Below are 13858 nucleotides of genomic sequence, written 5' to 3' on the forward strand. Positions count from 1 at the left end.
AGGCGCCTCGACCGCCTGTGCAGTCTTTCACATAGCTTTTTAGTTTCCACGACGCGACTGTCGTACGTCGTACACATTTTGAAAGTGATTACTATCCAATCTACGCCTGCTACTTATACGAACATTTGTGTGAGTACTTATTTCCTTAAATGAAACTACCTGACAGCTTCTAAGGGGGCTAATCATGTTGTAAGAAGCAACCAATTAATATTGGAATCAGATAAATGCACGATTGACTTGTTGTTTGAACTATCATGATTTATTCTTTCATTTTTCTTCTGCAACTTTGCTGCATGTGGTAATTCTATCTTGTGGTACCACTGTGCTTTACGTTCCTCATTCTCTTAATGCGCGATATTACCTTAAAAGCTATTGAACAGTCTCCACTGCAGCAGCAAAGCAACGAGTGTTGGAACACACAGAAAATTTCCCTTCAGCCCATATCTGCAAGAACCCTTCTGCCGCTGGTGGATTTTAACGTATTTATAGTGTGTGCGAAACATATGTTACCATTTTCAAATAAACTACGATTTATGGGTGAGAGGTCCTGCAGATGAGGTCAAACACAGTTAAAATCCTGAAAGTTATACACATGATTTCAACCAATTCCATAATGAATACAACTTCAGTGGAAATTTTTGAGGTCGTTAAGCTTGTTTGTTAGCTACATGTTGACAGCTGATTACTGATGTAAACGTCAAACATTCAGACACCTGTGATAGACTTTTCTGACGATTCGGAACACGACAAATAGAGATAATGCTATTGTAGTAATGTCATTGATTAATGCGCCAAATTGTCAGTGAGGTTTTCAATTACTCAGTTTGATCTCTGTAGTACTGCACGCTGTATTTCGTTGTGATCCGACCTCGAAGGAACAACCACACTTCCTATCCCTCCAAAACGAAAGTAGGTTTATTGCGAATGCTTTTCCTTGTCGTTCGTTTAGAGGGCACACCGTCATTCCGTTAGATGTTATCAACAGCCTAAGCCTGTACCGGACAGTATTGCATTACGAACTGTGGCTTCACAATAGTCTACTTACAAGACTATTCTGTAATATCATAATTACTGTTAGGAATAGTCGTAGTTTAGCTAGTCAAATATGCGGCTGTAATACACCAGAAAGAAAATCGCAGAAATACGTCTTGGCTACAGATTAGGAATGCTTTCGAAAGTGAATATTTTACCTGAAACTGAATTGTGAGCTACTCCAAAAACATTGCACTTTCCTCTGCAGAGGAACGATTTATTCTGAAAGTTTGACAATTTATCTGAAAATGAAATGGCGCACGTGCAAGATGTTTGAATAATAATAATAATAATAATAATAATAATAATAATAATAATAATAATAATAATAATTATTATTATTATTATTATTATTGGATCGATCGTAATCTGCAGTCATATTTTACCATAGTCGACTGCAGGAGATTTTACGGGGGATGGCATTTCTACGTCCAAGACTATTCTTTCATTGAGTAAATTAGGCCTTTAACATACGCCAGCATGGTTCTAAGATATTTGCAGCAAATGCTGAGGAACAAATGAAAATTTTTCCCAAGTTCATTAGCAGATATACGTAATTTCTTAGAATGGTACTGTTACCTACCTAACTTTTCGCTTTATCGCATCTATAACGGAAGTCTGCTGCCTGTTGCAAGACAATAACCCTAAAATGCTTGTTAAGCACCACAGTCAAGCACAATAATGCCATTAGGGAAACCCGAGCCTTGCAGTTTTCACCTTGGGTATTGTGATGCGAGTTGCTTGCTCTTGTTGCTTGAATGAGTTCAGAGCTGAGGGTTAACCAAGGTCAAAGGGTGTTAACACTAGATTTTAGATCTTTACAAATTACTTGTAAGGGAAGATACACACTAGGTCCGAAGTTCCAACAAGCACTTCGGAAAGCAATAACAGGAATTAAACATTTAATTACGCAGTGTCAGGATAACCCATTGCCGAACAACAATCTTGAATGGGGAGGTGGCCTGAAAATGGTGTAAAGCTGATCAAAGGGGCTGTGTGCTTTCACATTAGGATAAATATTTCATCATTGTGGTATTGTTCGTTCTCTAGACAGTTTACAATATACCAAAGAAAGGTTGGTTACATTATTACTGTAACGGAAAGATATGATGTCGCAGTTGGGCACGATTCAGAGACTTAATACACCTGTTAGATAAACGATCATTGCAGCGCTGAAGCTTGTTTTCGTTGAAATGACTGATAAGTAAGAGGCAAAGTTTGTGTGATGCAATACGCTGGAGACACACTGATAAAGAACCATTGTATCGGTGGCAGAGGTTTACTTCTGTTTTTAGTTCATTAATTCTGATAGGACGACTCTCGTAAGATAGGTTTCAGTATGAAATACTAATTTTAATACTACTTCGTGAGTTGTCAATTTGATTACGTCCCTCTCAAGACATTGTACAAGTTTATAAAGAAGGCACTGAAAATTTAAGACGTTTCTTAGTAAGAGTGGTTTTCAAGCAAGTACCATCGACCCAGTTACGGTTACCACCCATGTGTGCATAGATATGCAGTCCCGAACAACTGATGTATTAGCCATTTCTGAATGTTTGGAACTCATAATAGTCTCTCATACAGCTGCGATGTGGGTTCCCATGGGAGGCAGGATAACTTTTGAGTAGCTGTACACTCATTTCTCCTGCCTCCGTTGGAATGTGTCTTGTGGCCTTTCAGCAGCCTGGTTTGTTTCCTTAAATATTGCGCTGCTTTTCTTGAACATGTAAGATTATTCTGTCAGTGGTTTCTTCCCAAAGTTTTGAATAATTTTCCAATATTCTGGCGTTTCCCTCGAAACCGTCTGTGGTCCTCGACATATGTTCGTGTTCGGCTGTTCCATAATTTAACACTCTCGCGTCACTAGCGAAATAAGCATTGTTGTAAAACTACAGTAACGTGTGATTGATTACAGATGCACACCAACGCATTCACTCGGATCTCCTGAGAGGGAACTTTTTCCAAGGTCATCGTCTGCGAGAGCTTGCAGAGAACTTTGCTACTTCCTTTCTTTTTTCGTTTTTTGTGCTGTGTAGCTGGCCTTGGCGACTGCCTGACAATCTCAGCCTCACTGACGTGACACACACGTTTTTAAGTGCACCAAAACGACTCGAAAAACAGTCCCAAAAATGACGACAATCGTAGGTGTGGAGTTCGCATGTCTCATTAATACGTATTACTAGATTAAATGCATGGAATCGCATTAGTTGTAACTAGTACGCCATTATTAGTAACTGGGCATATTGTTGGTATATAATTATAACGTACAAATTTTAATGGTGGGAACATATTTGAGCATCACTGTTTAGATGGCGTTATAGCCGTCTGCAGAGAACGGGATTTTAATCTGTCAGGCTACCTACGCTGTTGTCCATTCCAGAAGTGTCGTGTCCTTGTGGCTTACATACCACGGCCGAAGAAAGTGCGAGCCTTTCGCGAAAGCAGGTTGGTACACAAATGTACAGGGAGAAAAGTGAAAGGCGTTCGGACTTTGTACTGCCAGCAAAAGTTGTTGTGGTAACGATGAAGTTGCCCGCTTTTGTCTCTGAAGATGTCAGACGGCTAGTCAGCGTGATCATGCAACTGGAACTATCATTCTTCTTTCACTTAGGCACTATTCTGTTTTGTTGGAATGTGTACGTCCACCGTTTCTAAAAGTAAGTTACATATTAATAATGTCGTTTATGGGTTTTAAGTTTCCATACGAAAGCTCAAAACATTTAAGATTAATACAAATGTGACGTTCTGCTAATATTTTTTTGTGAGCTGCCTTCCATAACAAAAGGTTACTATCAGGCGGTAGTCGCAATTGCTGTTAAAGCCTTCGGCCGTCATAGGCATGTAGGCTTTAGCTTACAAAGCACAAGCACAAAACAAGGAGAAAATTGATTTTCCCCTTACCGACAGTGGTCGGCGTGTGCATATTAACGTCAAAGTTGTCAGTGCATACAATACATACATTCTCGTTCCCACAGAATGTTTCACTAACTGTGGAAACAAGACAAAATCATACATACAAACATCCTGTTACAGTAATCGTAGATTCAACAGAAACCTTAGTTCAAATTTATCTTGAGCCGATGGTTATACGTATGAAATTGGAAAACTTGAAGAGTGCGAAGGAAAAATATACAAAGTATTTATTTCCGTGTCTTGTAAAATGGCTCTTACATAGGAAGATGGCAGCAGAATGAAATTTCTCTCCGTCGGTATGACAATGATGCGCTTAGCTATCATTCAGATTATTTTTTTTTTCAGTTTTACGAAATCGCTTCAAATAAACACGAGATTATGGAAAATCAACTGCGCCAGCGATCAGTGTCTGATGGCTTTGCAGTTGCTTAAAGGCAAAACCTCCCATCTAAATGAGTTTGACCACTATTTAAAATGACGGTCGTATATGATAATTACGGGTAATATGCAAAAATTTTTGTTTGGCGAATATTTATCAGGAAAATAAGTTTTCAGTAGAGAAGGAAAACCCAAAATATTAGTGAATGATAAAGGATACTGATGCTACGCAGAAAAGAGAGGAGTGAGGGGTACCGCGCTAACGATGTTACCTTGTCAATACAGAAAGCCTGGCGAGCAACATATTGAAATGGTATGGAGCAAACGATGTGACAACTGAACGACAGCAGGGAGGAGGATGTGGTTGTCTGGCACATGGACCGCTAACAAGAATATAATAGTGTAATTCTTTCTTTGAATATGTTTGTTGTCCTGTACGAAAACCACTCTGGCTGCTAAAAGCCTCCACTGTATAATTTTGGATTGTCAATTGTATGATGCGATTTACAATCACTGAGCAAACACAATGTATTTAATATATTACGTATTCTGTAGTCAAAAATCGCATAGTTATTACTGCAGGTTTGCCGTGAGAGTAGTTAGGTGGGTCGTCATATAGAAAGTCTGTGTCCCCTCTTTGAGAACGGCGAGTTCGAAGAACTTGGCGCCATCAGAAGGGAACCCCCGGAGCTGCAGTGAACTTCCTCCTATGTCTTCAGAAAGACTCGGTCGGGATCTGTCGCCACTTTCCTTTCACTTCGCAGCAAACGCGTATTGTGCAATTTCCTGTAAGCCAGAACCTTTCTTAGAAACAAAAGTTGTTTTTCAAGCATTGGCTTTTGTATCTCCACATCTGCTCTAGCCAGCCTGAGTCAAGTAGCAGTCGCGTGCTCGCCCCTGATGTAACACGTATGACCCCGAGCCTTTGCATGTAAATGTCGTGCTGAGACTCCGACCGCGTTAGTCTACTGCGAATCAGCGGACTGAGGTGAACACCGGGCTTGCACTTGTCTGCCGGTAAGTTATGCTGTGCAAAGCGTAAATGTACTATTCTGGCTTCTCGTGTGGCTAAGCGTCAGGTGTTGTGATTTGGCCAATAAAGAAATACCTTTTAGGGTTTGCGGTGGATAAGGTCACGTTCTATGTTGCAACGATTACTTTTTATTTTTTGGAATACTTTGTTTTGGAGCTGATGTGCTGTCTCGCAAATATAATAATTTGTAAATTTGTGGTAAGGTCTTATGGGACTAAACTGCTGCGGTCACCGGTCCCTAATCTTACACACTATTTAATCTAACTTTAACTTATATTAAGGACGACACACACACACACACACACACACACACACACACACACACACACACACACGATGCCCGAGGGATGACTCGAACCTCCGACGGGGGGAACCGCGCGGACCGTGACAAGACGCCCCAGGCCGCGCGGCTATCCCGCACGATGCGCAAATATAATAAAAATACTGTTCTCGAAATATGGAATCAAACGACATTTGTTAGAAGTAATTGGTATTTTAGTGTATCATATCCCAGTTGCCGTCCCATACGTACATCTTTTAGCAATTGCCAAGTTCATCATAGCAGTGGGAACGAGAAAGAGTTGAAGGCCACAAGATACTTATTTACTTTCCTGACTATGGTTCAAGAATTTACGGTACCAGGTTTGATTTCTTACATTTTTCAACAGCCATAATATTTACACGATCGTCCTGTACAGTAACAGGAAGCAGATACCGTGTTCCCACGCTTGAACATTATGAAGGGTGCGGAAAACTATCATCGGCAACTGGTTGCGCATTAGTGGCGTGTGTTTGAAGAGAAACCGAGAATAAAAAGCGAAAGTTAAGAGTTGTATAAAATACGTTTTTTTTTAAAGTAACGAATTAAACTTAATCTGGAACTGTCTCTGAATTGAAGTTTTCTCAATCATCGTGAACTGTGGTTCCTGCTTTGATTTTCTTCATTTGCTCTAACAGCATGCTAAGACGTAGTTCGGTTGTTAGCTGAGGCGTAACAGTCCTGTTCCCACAGGAGCCCTGGGATCCTAGTTCAGATTCCTTCCCGTCAGTATTAGTTTAAGTTTCCGGTAATCTGTTTTTTTTTTATCCCAACTGAGGGTGGTTCCTTTATCTTAGCCATGGAGTATTCCATGTCGTTCCCTCGTAGCAGACTCTTAACCCTGTGGTGCATGAATTTCACGGCAGTAGACAACCTTTAATGGTCAATTTTCTGGCGTTTTCAGTCAGTCATGACGCTGCAAATGCATGCAGGACACACCACCAGTAGAGAGTGCCCACTGCAGTGAACTGTTGCATTTGCAGCCTCAGGCCTGATTGAAAATGCTAAAGAAGCGACCTTTAACCGCTGTCCACTGTAGTGGACGCTATTCGCCACAGGGTTAAGGTTTTACGTCGAAAGAGTACTGATAATGAGCTCGCTGAAAATTCACTAGGCACTTTGGTCAATTTTTCACCATGCAACGGCAGTAGAATTAACCTAATACAACGCAAATGGTGTTCAGCTCATCTCTTCTTTGCGATAAATTGAGATGAATGTTTTGAGGTAATGTGTCGTGCAGGAGTATAATGACATACAAATGAGGAAATAAGATCAGTAGCGTTTTAACGTCCTTATTTATGTTTAGGCTGTTGGCGACTTGCGTATTTATATACTGCTGATACGTTGTACAAAGGAGCAGCTGATAAAACTCGCTGATTATAGGGCGTGTTGAGCTGAAGAAGGAAGATTAGTGTTTAAGGTCCTGTCGACGACGAGATCATTAGATTGGGGAGAGAAAGCGAAGAAAATCAGTCTTGCCCTTTCAAAGCAGGGATACCACTGAAAACCTATGTATGGATGGAAGGACAGGAATTTGAACCGCCGTCCTTCAGAATAAGCGCCCGTTGTGTTAATCTTTGCGTACCATCGTCTGGATCGAATTGAGCCTTGTACTGGTAGTTCTGAAACAATATTGCGCTCCACAACATTTCAGTAAGACATGATGATTACCCACGACCATGAAAATTAGCACCCGTTGGTATTTGGGAAGAAGCGTGAGCGGCAATAAACTGCAGTAGAAATGCAGCCAGATCGTTTTGTGTTTTCCATGTGCAGAGAATGGGCAAAGCTGATGATTTGAGCTATTTACCACGGGTATTTGCGATGACCCTACAGGTGAAAATACAAAAACCGCAATGCTCGCTGCGTTTCCAGGTGCGACCATCATTAGTATTTATCGTAAGTGGGCTGATTTCAGTGAAACATACAGTTTACGGCGTGCCCCGTACGGAAATATGAACGTCGGACGCTGACCCACTCATTAACAAAATAGCGACATTATGTGCTGCAGCTGAGTTCGGAGTATAGTGTAGGGAAAGATGCGAATGTTTAGGAGCAAGCTTTTCATTGCACATAGAACCAACAGGGGCTCCGCAGCGGAAGACCGCTGTGTGTATTATTGTTGAATCAACTACATCTTCAATTAAGACTGTGGTAGACGGAGGTAATTGTTGATTCGAGCATGGAGCAGTGGAAAAAGGTCCCCGTGCCCCGTGTATTGCTCCTGTTGTTTCGTCACGATTGTTGTGTCCTGATCGGTAATCCGTCTGTAAGAAAAGAAATATATAGTGTGTTCGACACATTCACCCCAGTATATGGACAGACCGGATGGTTATGGTAAGTGAACATTCGTCCGCTCTCAGGTCTTTGAGAGAGACTGCGGGTGCAAGTTGCTGGCTATGGCGCATCTGCTGTTATCAAAAAATGAAACAGAAGAGAGAGCTTAGCTACACGGCCTTGAAGCAAGTTGATCTAGCTCCGACGGAGCCATGCTAAGTAACTGCCTACATACGGGTCTTCAAACACGGCACTCGTTTAGTCACAACGTCCGGTATGTCACAGGCATGCTATAGCGAACACAGATGGATTTTCGTTCTGTACACAGTATTTGTCAGGATATGGTCTTAGGGAGTTGTTCCCTGTCCAACCAGACTACAAATGTATGATTTTCTGATTATGTTAGTGTGCACTTGACGCAATTGTAGAAATGTTTTGTGTGGTTTTTAGTTGGCATATCCAGGGAATTATCGTCCTTTCTGATATTTGTTTCCTGTGTGTTGTCTCCAGAATCATTTTGGACTGTAGCGCGAGTGAGTCTTCGGTAAAGTCCATTGCTAATTACTAGAGACCCCTGCGTGTGTTAATCGTAGTGCCGAATATCTGTACAGCAGGTAGTCTTCATGGTATCGTATCGGACGGATTTGGGCTAAAACATAGGACCACCATGATTTAGATTACATGTTTTTCTAAATCACTCCAAAGGGATGCTAGGATGATTGTGTTAACAAGGACGCGGCCAATTTCTTGACCAATCTTTGTGGAAGCCGTGCTTCCTCAGTAATGACTTTTCTCTACTGGGAGAATATCTGGTATATTGTATAACAAATAAAACACACTGCATACAGGCCCTGTTATTTTTTATCTCACAAACAAAAAACTGTAGAGTACATTACCACGTAATACTAATACAGAATGGAGAAATTTTCACGTTTGTAGAAACAACAAATATTATGTCATATTAAAAAAAGTCAGAGTGCTTAACGATAACTTAACGAGTTTTGTGTGATTTGTATTCATGGATATAACCTTAGGAGGCTGATATAACCTTAGGAGGCTTACAGCTGTTTTTTTATTAATAAACAGTTATTGGATAAGCCTTTTTGTTGGTTTATGATGATATTTAATTCTCATCGATTTCAAAATTATATCGTTTCATCTTCAGACGTGCTTGCTCAACCGAAACATCGAAGAATAAACATGATACAAATCTTAACCTTATCGAAAATCAGTAGTGCTACCGTAACCATAAAATGTGTTAGTTCGTGTGTGCAATTGATACGAAGGCCAAACATACAGTAACCGAAGTTCCATGTCTGCCCAATAAAAGCTCGTTAAGTTCAGTGCATTTTTAAATACCGCCTTTGACTTCAGAGCCACTACTGAAGCATTCTTAAAACAATAAAAAATTGCTTTACTATTACTATTATCATTTGATCCGTATATCGACAAACTCGGACAATATATTCCACAACTAAGTTCTGCCTGTGTCGACTTGCGACGTAAGACGTTACTAGTAAAAATTATTCGTGTACCTTCTGTGATGTAGACAATATCTCTGTATATTTTGTAAGTAAACAATTAGCAGTATTGTAGTAGTTAATGTATAAAATCTTTGTGTCTCGCTGAGTAAGTGTGTGGCTATGAAGCTAAAGGTGCAAGATTTCGTTCTCGGTTGACACTAGTTTCTTTTCACTTCATGGTCACTTCTTTCACTTTGGGCAATGAATTATATATTTGAAAAAGCCAAGTTCTACCGTGGTTTGCAATCCACTTTAAACTGTAGATGCCACTTATAACAGACTTGGTAAGTCAGTTCAAAGGTCGGAGGAATGCGACGGCATAATACCTCCATTAGGACCAAGCGTAATAAACTACTACGGTGTTCACAGTGTTCCGTGTATTACGTAAGATATTACCAATAGGAAGTATCCGTTGTACTGATATGCAACAACAAGGAACACTTCGCAGAAGGGGCGTTACATTATGACCTCAGTAACGCAAGAAGGCTCTTCAGCTGCAGGCGATAGGGTAAAGATCATCAAAAGGTGTCGCGGGACAAATAAATAATAGTAGTAACTATACGCCGTGTGTTTTGTCATTTGATTTGTAACAGTCGCTAGTTTAATCTACAATGCAGTGTGAAGGTAATAAAGGAACTTCTTCAATTTTGTGAGTTCTTCCTCAGCACCAAGACAGAAAATGCACAGAATATGCATGAAAATAACAAGCGAAGTGACGCAACTGTCGTTACAATAGATTCACATTCGGGATGATAATGGTTCAGATACTCTTCCGATCATACAGATTTATGTTTTACCGCGGTTTCCCTAAATCTCTTTAAGGTGACTGCCGGTGCGTTTCCTCTGAAAGAACGCAGCCAATTTCTTTATCTATCCTTGTGCTATGCAAGCTTGGACTCCGTTGCTAACTATCTTGTTGTTGACGGGATGTTAAACCTTGCTATTCCTTCTACAGTGCCGCGCGGTCTGGCGGGTGGTGGTGGTGGGGGGGGGGGGGGGGGGGGGGGGCGGCGTCGGAGGTTCGAGTCCTCCCTCGAGCATGAGTGTGTGTGTACAAATCAAATTACTTGTTCAGTGCACCATATTGGTTAGTTGTTCCAACAGTACTAATAAATATCAATGTTTAGCTTAGTAATAAAAACAGTTTCAAATCGAAGTAGGCGTTACTATACTTATTTCTGTTGTTAGAATTACTAACCTCATATATTTGAGTGGCCAACTACAAGTCTTCCAATTGGACACAACTTTGGCTAGTTGTCTGTCCGTAATCCTAGCAGGGAAAGGGGGCCTACAGTTTAACGTAGAATCCGGACCCTGTGTCGTTCCCGGCGAGTCCTCACATCGTTGAGAGGTGAAGGTTAGGTTAAATGCAGATTGAAATATCCCATTGTCCGATCCCGCACTTGGTTTCCAGACACGCGCTTTGCCACTAGACGTCACAGAGGTAACCCCCCTAGGCCCAGGAGCTAGAATGCTACGCTACGCAGGACAAGGCGTCTGACCACTCCGACACACCTTTGGAGACAACGCGCTACGATACCGATTGTGTATTGTACACACAAGATAAATGCTCTTAGTTCAAATTTCTGGGGATGCAAAGAAACGACGATGAGGTCTGCGAAACTGTGTGTGTGTGTGTGTGTGTGTGTGTGTGTGTGTGTCGCATCTGAACTTCGAAATAACGTAGTCACAACCTACCGTTCTTAACTGCAACAGGGAAGTAGGGAACTGACAGAGGTATACAAAGTTCCGCCCCGTAAGGTGGCCCTCGGAGTGTAAATGTACCTGCACTACCCTGAACAAAGAATTACATCTCATTAGCGGTGGAGTGAGAGTAATGAAATGCTGGAAAACGGTTGATGGAATTCAAAAATGATATAATTTGCTTTCTTGTACAACCAAATGGACACAGTAGGCTCGTAGAAGAATTTTGTTGTGAAAGATGATTTTTCATATCGTGCTCGGTGTTTGTATTCAGCGTGGTTGGTAGAGGTCCTGCAAATGCTGATCACGTTTCATGTTGGATGTGCAGGTAATTGGTTTTTTCCTTCCTACGAGAAAAGCGCGGTATAGACGGGCATGTGAAACTGTGGCCACTTAGACTTAGTTGGTGTGCTTAAACATTTTTCCCTTGATATGGGCAGACGGAAGTACTTTTGAAGCACTTGGGTCGTTCTTATTGTGAACGATATTGATAGTGCGCCATACATATTTAATATATTTAAGTTTTTTTTTTTTTGAATAGGCGTGTCAGGGGAATATCATTTAATGTCGCAGGTAGTGCATGTGAATAGATTCCAAAAGATGATTACAACACCATTGCACCCCCGCCCCCTAGGTGACTCAGTGCTTTCGTGAGTTCGTGCCTGGCGCACATGGGTTCACAAGCTATTGTGGCCCATTCTTCCTTCCCGGGCTGCATTTCCTTCCCCATACCACTACCTCCCTGTCCTCCCTTCTACCCCTCGCCGGCCGAAGTGGCCGTGCGGTTAAAGGCGCTGCAGTCTGGAACTGCAAGTCCGCTACGGTCGCAGGTTCGAATCCTGCCTCGGGCATGGATGTTTGTGATGTCCTTAGGTTAGTTAGGTTTAACTAGTTCTAAGTTCTAGGGGACTAATGACCTCAGCAGTTGAGTCCCATAGTGCTCAGAGCCATTTCTACCCCTCTGCCCCCTCCTTCCACGCTCACGGTCTTCTTACTTACGTATTCCTTCCGGATTTGTCCCCATAGCCTTTCTTTTTCAGCCTTCCATTTAGGCGTTTTTGGCACCCTTTGGGTTCAAATTCAAATGGCCCTGAGCACTATGGGGCTTAACATCTGAGTTCATCAGTCCCCTAGAACTTACAACTACTTAAACCTATCTAACCTAAGGACATTACACACATCCATGCCCGAGGCAGGATTCGAAGCTGCGACCGTAGCGGTCGCGCGGTTCCAGACTGAAGTGCCTAGAACCGCTCGGCCACTCCGGCCGGCTTGGAGTGGGTGGTATCAGGGCGGATACTTTACATATGAAACGTAGTAAACTGGAAAACACTAGCTTTTCTTCTCTGACCGTCTCTTTGTTTGGCAATGGATCATTTAATGCTGATTCTTATAATCCTGTGGCCTTCCTTTCCATGACTACGCCTAGGGAGAAGGGCTGGGCTCACCAGCTTGGGATGGAACACTTTCCCCAGTACCTGCTCTGTACTAGGACTAACAGATACACGTTCACCTCCATCAATCCGGTTTTTTTTTCTGTGCAAAATATCGAAGGCGAAGTGGAGTCTCTCAGTAAGATGCGGTCGGGTTCAATGTTGATCAAAACTTCTTCCGCCACCTAATCTACAGCCCGCCTTGCTTGTCATCGCCACCTTGACAAAGTCCCTGTGTCCATTACTCCCCACTAGTCTTTGAATATGGATCAGGGAGTCATTTTTAATAGGACTTTATTCTTCAAACTTATGAGGAACTCCAGGCCAATCTGGAATGATGGGGCATTTATTTTCGTCGGTGTGTTCAGAAAGATCATAAGGACAATCACACCAGTACTGGGGCCTTTATTCTGGCATTTGAGGGAGGTACCCTCCCAGAGAAGGTCAAGGTTATGTGTTGTTAGTGTGACGTGAAACCATACATCCCACCACCCATGAGCTGTTTTTCAAACTCTCTGTGTGGTGGGTATGGACACCTACTCCATGAGGTGAGTCCCTGTGTTCTGCCACCCATATGTGCAGTCACTCTCCACACTAACCATATTGCCTGGTTTATAAGAAGAAAAAGAAGGAGAAGTATACGTCTCTTGATCGTTTATCCTACACCGAGGCTCGTCGAAGTATTATGGACTTCACACTGTGTCGATGACATCTAACTTTACCTGTGTTATGTACTTTTCCCCTCCACCCTCCTTCTTACCCCAGTTCTGCCCCCCTATCCTTTCCTCCTCTCCTGCAGTTCCCATGCCTTCGCTTCTGAGTGCTGCTCCCCCTCCCCGGCCGGAGAAGTGTACCCAATTTTCAGCACCTGCCATTGATGGGACCCCTCCTGGGACTCTTCCCCCAGTATCTCCCAGGCCGAAGACCTGCTACCAGAACTTGACTGGGGGACCCAGTCTCTGCACCCCAAGGTAACCCGTCCTCCTTCAGTTCTGGGTCCTGCAGATGTCTGCTCTCCCTCCATGCCCTACTCTACTTGACATATGAAAGAGGAAAAAAGCAACATAAATCCCTGGACAAGACTCCCGCTGCCCCAGAGGTGCAATCTCTTTCCTCACAACCTGAATCTGACCTAAGGATGGCACCCTGTCCTGATTGGTGATGGTTGGTGTCCCAGTGGCGTGAGTGGCTCCAGCCTGTTCGCCTCGTATTTGGGTCCCTGTTCCATGTTTATTCAGTGGAACTG

At 42.5% G+C, this 13858-nt stretch overlaps 1 protein-coding gene across 4 annotated transcripts in view; it reads left to right on the forward strand.

Moving 5' to 3' along the window:
* Positions 1-13858, forward strand: part of LOC124721223 (ATP-citrate synthase) — a 173300-nt gene that overhangs the window by 50512 nt on the left and 108930 nt on the right. The window contains exon 1 of one of the 4 annotated variants that reach the window (XM_047246076.1): positions 1-129. The exons of 2 other annotated variants lie outside the window; for them this stretch is intronic. The gene's annotated coding sequence lies outside the window, so the exon portion shown is untranslated. Of the gene's footprint in view, positions 130-5321; positions 5341-13858 lie in introns of those variants that run through there. One more of the 4 variants, XM_047246079.1, reaches the window with a different exon arrangement.

The sequence above is a fragment of the Schistocerca piceifrons genome, chromosome X (genome assembly GCF_021461385.2).
Source record: "Schistocerca piceifrons isolate TAMUIC-IGC-003096 chromosome X, iqSchPice1.1, whole genome shotgun sequence".
NCBI classification, from domain to species: Eukaryota; Metazoa; Arthropoda; class Insecta; order Orthoptera; family Acrididae; genus Schistocerca; species Schistocerca piceifrons.